The sequence below is a fragment of the Nylanderia fulva genome, unplaced genomic scaffold, assembly GCF_048542155.1.
Source record: "Nylanderia fulva isolate GAGA-0341 unplaced genomic scaffold, ASM4854215v1 Scaffold311, whole genome shotgun sequence".
NCBI lineage: Eukaryota > Metazoa > Arthropoda > Insecta > Hymenoptera > Formicidae > Nylanderia > Nylanderia fulva.
The window spans coordinates 101-7,024 of NW_028190381.1; the positions used below are offsets into that span (position 1 = coordinate 101).

The 6,924-nt window shown below is 31.9% G+C and overlaps 1 pseudogene; it reads left to right on the forward strand.

Moving 5' to 3' along the window:
- Positions 1-769: 769 nt before the first annotated feature.
- On the forward strand, positions 770-6,303 carry LOC114934802 (uncharacterized; annotated as a pseudogene).
- The last annotated feature ends 621 nt before the right edge of the window (positions 6,304-6,924 follow it).

The window sequence follows — 6,924 nt, forward strand, 5'->3', positions numbered from 1 at the left end:
TTAGTTAATTTTAAATTTAATGTATATATCTTATAGTTTATTCTTTTTAATTGAATTAATCATACTAATTTAGAGTTTATCTCTTTTATTTTATATATTGGAAAGAAAAGATATACACTCTAAAATAATATATTCAGCCAGCCAGTTCAATTAAAAAGAACAGACGGTAGAACATCAGATCTTATTTAGAACAAATCTTTTATGTCACGTGTCATCCGCGACATCCGCAAACGGAACCGACGGAACGTAGTATACGTAGTACGGCAAAAGTGAAGTGCATAATAAATTGTTAAATTATAAAAAAATCTGTGGCGATTACATCGTCACATACTTCTCTGAAATTAATAAGGAAAACACGCATACGAATACGGACATTGACATATACGAAAAGGACAAAGGCACAAATAAATATAAATAAAATATTACAGACGAGACGAAAGACGAGTAGGACAGAAACAAACAAGTAAAAATAGATAGAAAATTCGCGAAGCCTCTCGAAGCCTAGCGAAGGGCGTTTTTGAGGCAAGGTATAAATAGGAGATTTTTAGATAACGAGAGATTCCGTCTTCGACAGTCGCCGCGCACGAACGCACGTTTATTAATCCGAGCGATATACCTATATGTATTCACACGTACAATTTGCATTGAAGAATATATTTAGTTGATTTAATCGTCGCATTACATTATTAATTCCCGCATCGTTCCTCCTAAGCAATCGCGACGCGCGAAAGAGACGCTAAAAATCTTTGACTTGATATCTCGGATCGACATGGATAAAAGAGCAGTAAGTATAAATAATGTACATAATAGTATTATTGTTTTCTACAGCGTATTTATTAGCCTATTATAAGTAATTGAGAAAGTTTGATAAGTTAGGTTAACCGGTGTTTTTCTTGTGTTTACTTTATATATGTAAGAAATAATAATATCCAAAAGAGGCCTTTGTGTAATTATGAAAAGTTGTGTTTGTGTATATGTATGAAAAATGTCTAGAGAAGGTTAGACGGAGACAAACTTTTTCTTTTTCTTTTAAAGTGTCGTTAATATATATATATATATATATATATATATATATATATATATACCTATGAAAAAACACAAAATAAATGTTTAATTACATCATATCTTAAACAAATAATTTGAATCTCCTTATATTTATGCAATAATGGTCGTCCAATGTATATAATATATGTATTCGGACACTTTTAAAGAGAGTGAGAGTGAGAGAGAGAGAAGGAGAGAAAAAGAGAGAGAAGGAGAGAGAAATATACTTTTGCAGAGTACAGTTTTTCTGATGATCTTTGTATTCATAAAGACATATAGGTAAAAGTTTATATAAAGTATTAAATTAGATTTAGATTGGTGGAGAGCAAGATTGTTGCAAGAAGCTTATTGTACGTAATGTATTTATGGCATTGAATCAGTCATTTATTGAAAATGCTAAAATGCAGAATATTGGAATATTGTAAATGGCATTGTTATATAACTTCTTTTGTTTTTATAATATGACAATGCATTCTTTCATATGTAGAATCGTCATGAGCGGATTTTGAAAAGGCAAGCTGAGGTGGAGCGTGAACGTAGATTGAGATTGCAATTATATGAAGAATATGAAGGATCAAGTGATTCATGTAACGCATCTCAACATTTAAAAGTACATGAAGAAGAGATTTTAGATTCACTAGAATTAAATACGGATGTTGAAGTGCAGGAACAAGAACAATTGGAACAAGAGCAAATAGAAAATGACAGTCAATATGAAAACGATATTTCAGGTGATAATAATACAGATTGGTCAGATAATATGGATTTGTCTGCAGAAAGTATACGAGAAGATATAACTGACAATGAATCTGATGAAGAATTTGACGTAGATGTCTATTTACGTATGGCTCTAACAGAATGGGCTTCTTATAATGTCTCAAAAAGAAAAGTAAACAGTTTGTTGAGTATTTTACACACAGTGCATCCAAATCTTCCTAAGTCATATACAACCTTGCTGAATACACCTAAGACTACGCCAGTGATTGAGATTGATAATGGACATGTGCGGTACAAAGGAATAAAAAAAAGTCTTAATTTTTTCTTAACTGAAAAATATTTAAATTCTCATAGACGAATACGATTGAATATCAGCATAGACGGATTACCTCTGGATAATAGTGGAAATTTGCATTTTTGGCCCATTTTAGGATCATTGGCTAACAATAAGATTTGTGAACCTTTTATTATTAGTGTTTATTTTGGTACAGAATTAAAACCTTCAACATTAGAACAATTTTTTGAAGAATTTATTAACGAAATAGAGGACCTTTATACAAACGGTTTTAATTTTAATGGTCATATTTATGATGTATCTATACATAACTTTATTTGTGATGCTGCAGCGAAATCTTTTGTGAAGTGTACCATTGGTCATAATAGATTATTTTCATGTGAAAAATGTGAAGTTGAAGGTGAATAGTACCATCACAGAATGGTTTATTTGAACAATGGACAGAAACGTACAGATCAATCTTTTGACAGAAGAAATCCTGAACACCATCAAGGATTATCACCATTAGAAGAGCGACTCAATATTCGAATGGTATCCCAATTCAGGCTTGAATATCTTCATCTTGTATGCGTTGGTGTGATGAAGAGATTTTTGATGCGATTATTAGAAATAAGAAACCGAGGCAAATTGAGAGATGAAAACATAGAAGCTTTTAAAAATACTTCAGCATAGATTGGGCAGTTTATTCCTAGAGAATTTAACTGAAAGCCTTATCGATTCAAAACGGTTGCTCATCTTAAGGCTACAGAGTTTAGAAGATTTTTACTATATGATGGTGTTAAAATAATAAAGGATCATACTCCTACGAAAATATATCACACTTTCTTACTCCTCCACTGTAGCATTTACATTTTAGCCTCTCCTTCACTCGTGCAGAATATTGCAATGAGAAATGTTGCTAGAATATTTTTAAATTTATTTGTACAATGTAGCAGTAATGTTTTTAGCCGTGACTTTGTTGTGTTTAATGTTCATGGACTTACTCATTTAGTTGATGAATGCGAAGAGCATGGATCCTTAGATTCATTTAGTGCTTTTCCATATGAAAACTATTTAAAAACAATCAAGCAATCATTACGATCGGGATATCATCCTTTGCAACAATTAGCAAGAAGGGATGCTGAAACCAATGGACACTTGTCAGAGCCAAAACATGTTATTGAGGGTATAGAACTGAGCGAAAATCATGTTGATCCTAATGAAACTGTTCAAGGGCAGCACTATAAGGTGCTTACCAGCAATAAATTTACATTGAGATGTGATGTTCCTGATCATTGCTTTAAAACTGAAGATGGATCTGTAGTTTTGTTGCGAAATATTATTTATTGTGAAGATAATGTAGTGATCCTACATGGACAACGATTTCATATACAGAAGAGTTATTATCAATACCCAATGGATTCATCCTTGATTGGCATCGTTCTTGTTTCACAATTAGATGAAACAGTTAGATCTTGGGAAATGAATGATACAATTATAAAATGTGTTCTTATTCCTGAAAATAATAGATCATATCTCTGTATTCCTCTTGCGCATGGTCCCTCTGATATATGACTATTGATAACGGTGAGGATCCGTTATATTGTCTGTTTACGTATTTGTACCGTAATATGCTACATGATTATTGTTTTTTACTATCTTATAGTCGACATTGGTTATTAGTTTAGTTTATTCTTTGTGGTGATATGATTTAAACTTTCAAATTTACACTTGTAGTTAAGGTTTCTCTGAGAAATCGGTTTTTGTGGAAACAAAAAGTAGCATTTTTACCTAGAATTTACTGTATTTATTTTATTATATTTAGTAGTGTGGCAAATTTATAGCAATATATGCATTTGTGAATAAGTGTGTATTTATATATGTTTTTGTAAAAGTATCAGCATTGTGTGTTTATTGTCTTGTATGAGAATATATGACTTCCTTTTCTTAACAATCAATTTATTAAAATAGGACGAATTTTAATTAAATCAAGCATACATTTACAAGTGTTACTGCAAATATTTTTAAAATACTTGATGCCGAATAAAAGTTGTCTATATTACTTATCATAATATTATAGCACTTTGACATTAGTCCATTACTTTTTAATATTGTATATATAATTTTAGGTCATTTTTTAAGTTTTATAAATCTTGGTTTTTTCAGTATGCTGTGGTGGCTTTCGCGAGAGACAAACAAGAGGAAGAAGAAACAGTTGCAGTGGTTCCTGTTAAATAGATTGACAAACATGACGATGAAATTACTGATATGTTCTGGCCTCCAGAAAACTGGCCCGAAAAAGGATCAAGACTTGTACACTTAAAAAGATCTGTAAAAAATTGTATTGAACCTAATATTCATTGGCCTCTTCATAAAGGATCCGTTCTTCACTTATACCGTCAGTTCATTAAATCTAATATGTCAATTTCTTTATATATGCATATATTATCAATTTTTGATTAAATGAATTTTTGTGCAATAAATATAAAAATTATTATTTTTAAACTGATAATTGTAAGTGAATATGATGATGCAGTCAGAGGTTTGAAGAAAGCTGAAGATAACACATCCCTTGAAACAGAAGCAGATAACGCCCCACGAAGGAGGAAGCCACCAAAGCGATACATTGATGATTCTGATGAAGATAGTGAAGACAAGGAAAACACTTTACCATCTCGAAAAAAAAAGTTTATCGCAAAAGTAAAATTAGAAAACTTAGTGAAAGTAGTAGTGATAACGGCAGCGAAACTTTGCCTGAAATCAACTCTGATGCCTTGAAGGCAGTTAAAGATAGTATCCATCTGAATCAAGTGCAAGATAAAGAGATGGAGAAAGTGACCAGAAAAGAATCTGTGTTATCTGTTCATAAAAATATCAAATTTAGAGTCCAGAAGTTTCAAGACAATTCCAGCCAAGATAGTGAGCGAAAGCAAAGACAACTGCAAAAGATTCGCGGTAATCAATCTCAAAGTAATATTAAGAAGCACGAAAAACAGCAGGAAATGGATCATACCAAACAGAAGTTTTTGTCAGTATCAAGCAAGGACCATACATCTTTGAATAGTAAAACTTCTACAATTCTCTCTCCACCTGATTTTACAAGTGATGATGCTCAAGACTCTCTTTCATTACACTCAATGCGGATAAACAATCCTGATAAAGGATCTTCATGTTCGTTGGTACAGACTTCTGCTGGATCAAGTTCTGGTACAAATGAAGAACATTTTTCTTTGCCGAATACAAAGGCTAATCAAAGTTACTCCTACAATTTTAAGAATAAAGGTATTTATTTGCGTTTACGGTTTAGATAGTTATTGTTTTGACATTCTTTGCAGATGTTTAATAGACTTTATTTTTTTAGGTGATGGCTGCAAACATTGTCACAGTGAATAGAAGTTAAGCAGCACAGTACTTCTGGAAATTAGCAAAAAATTAGATTCAGTACTGATTAACCAGGCAATCATTGTTCGGTCTGTCAATCCAGATCATGCTAAATCCATGATATCTTCTAAAATTCCATCTATTCCATTAAAAACAAAAAAGGACTTTCAGAAAATGGAGACGGTTTTAGCAGCTAATCGCATCAATTATGAATCTGTGGTATGTCTTATATCATGTTATTATAATATATGTATTGTATAATGCATGTTAAAAATTTACTAGGCAATTATGATAATCACATTTCATGCCTTAACAGCGAGATCTGCTTTATTCTAAATGTGGCAGTTTTGGTACATCTTCTACTCCCTCAGAACGTAGTGTCACAAGGAACATTTTGTCCAAATTGATCTCAAATGATCTTGCCAAATTAATAAGTTGGAGTGGATCAGAAGGCGATAAGAAAAAATTTTCTGAAACACAACTATGTGAAGTTGTATTTAGCAAGTATCTCGATTTTTTAAATTTATTACGTAAATCTCATAATTTTCATTCTAATTATATTAAGTTATTTTTTTAATACTTATAATATATGAAATATATATCAGTGTTTCTTTTGTTAATAATATTAATTTATTGCAATTGTTTTTGTGTATAGGTGCAGTTAAATTACGTTTTCCTGATAGCTTTCTTATTAAAGCTGAAGCAAAAATCAAGCGTTGGTTTCAAACTGCAAATGGAAGGAAAGTTAATGAGTCGCAAAATTCTGATGCCTAATAAAACCATCTCTGGCTGTACGATTGTATTATGTATACCGTTTGACATTGTTGTGCCATTGTAAGGTGTACTTTTCAACTTTTGCTTTTTCGTACCGCAACAGCCATGCTTCTTTTTGTTAGCTATCGTCATTACTGTAACTCGAATCTGAACTACACGAACAGTTTATAAGGTCTACGACCCCTCTGATGCCTGAAGTATATTATAAGTAAAGTACATATCTAGTACCTAAGTACATTATTTTTTAGTTTTTCTTATTATTTTTGAGTTATTATTTACGTTCGTTTATATATTTTCTATTCTTGGCAGAATTGAACAATGAAAACATTATTATTTATTATATGTGCAATGTTTAGTTTTTATTACGAGATTGATGAATTTTTGTTATGTTATTGATGTTTCCAATATGGAAATTTAACAGATAAAATGTCTTTCAATATTTGTTTAACATATAACGTTTCTTTTATGCGAAGTTTAGCAGTGGAATGGGCGGTCGGTTCCTTCGAGCCTTTAAAGGCTCCAGGACCTGATGGAATATACCCGATCCTGCTGCAGAAAGGGCTGAGCAGCTTGTTAGGCTCAATGACAAAAATCTACAAGGCAAGTATTGCCCTCAGACATGTCCCCCAGAAGTGGAGAGAAACCAAGGTGGTTTTTATACCTAAACCTGGCAAGAACGGTCACGTCAGGACAAAGGACTATAGACCAATTAGCCTTATGTCCTTTGTATTGAA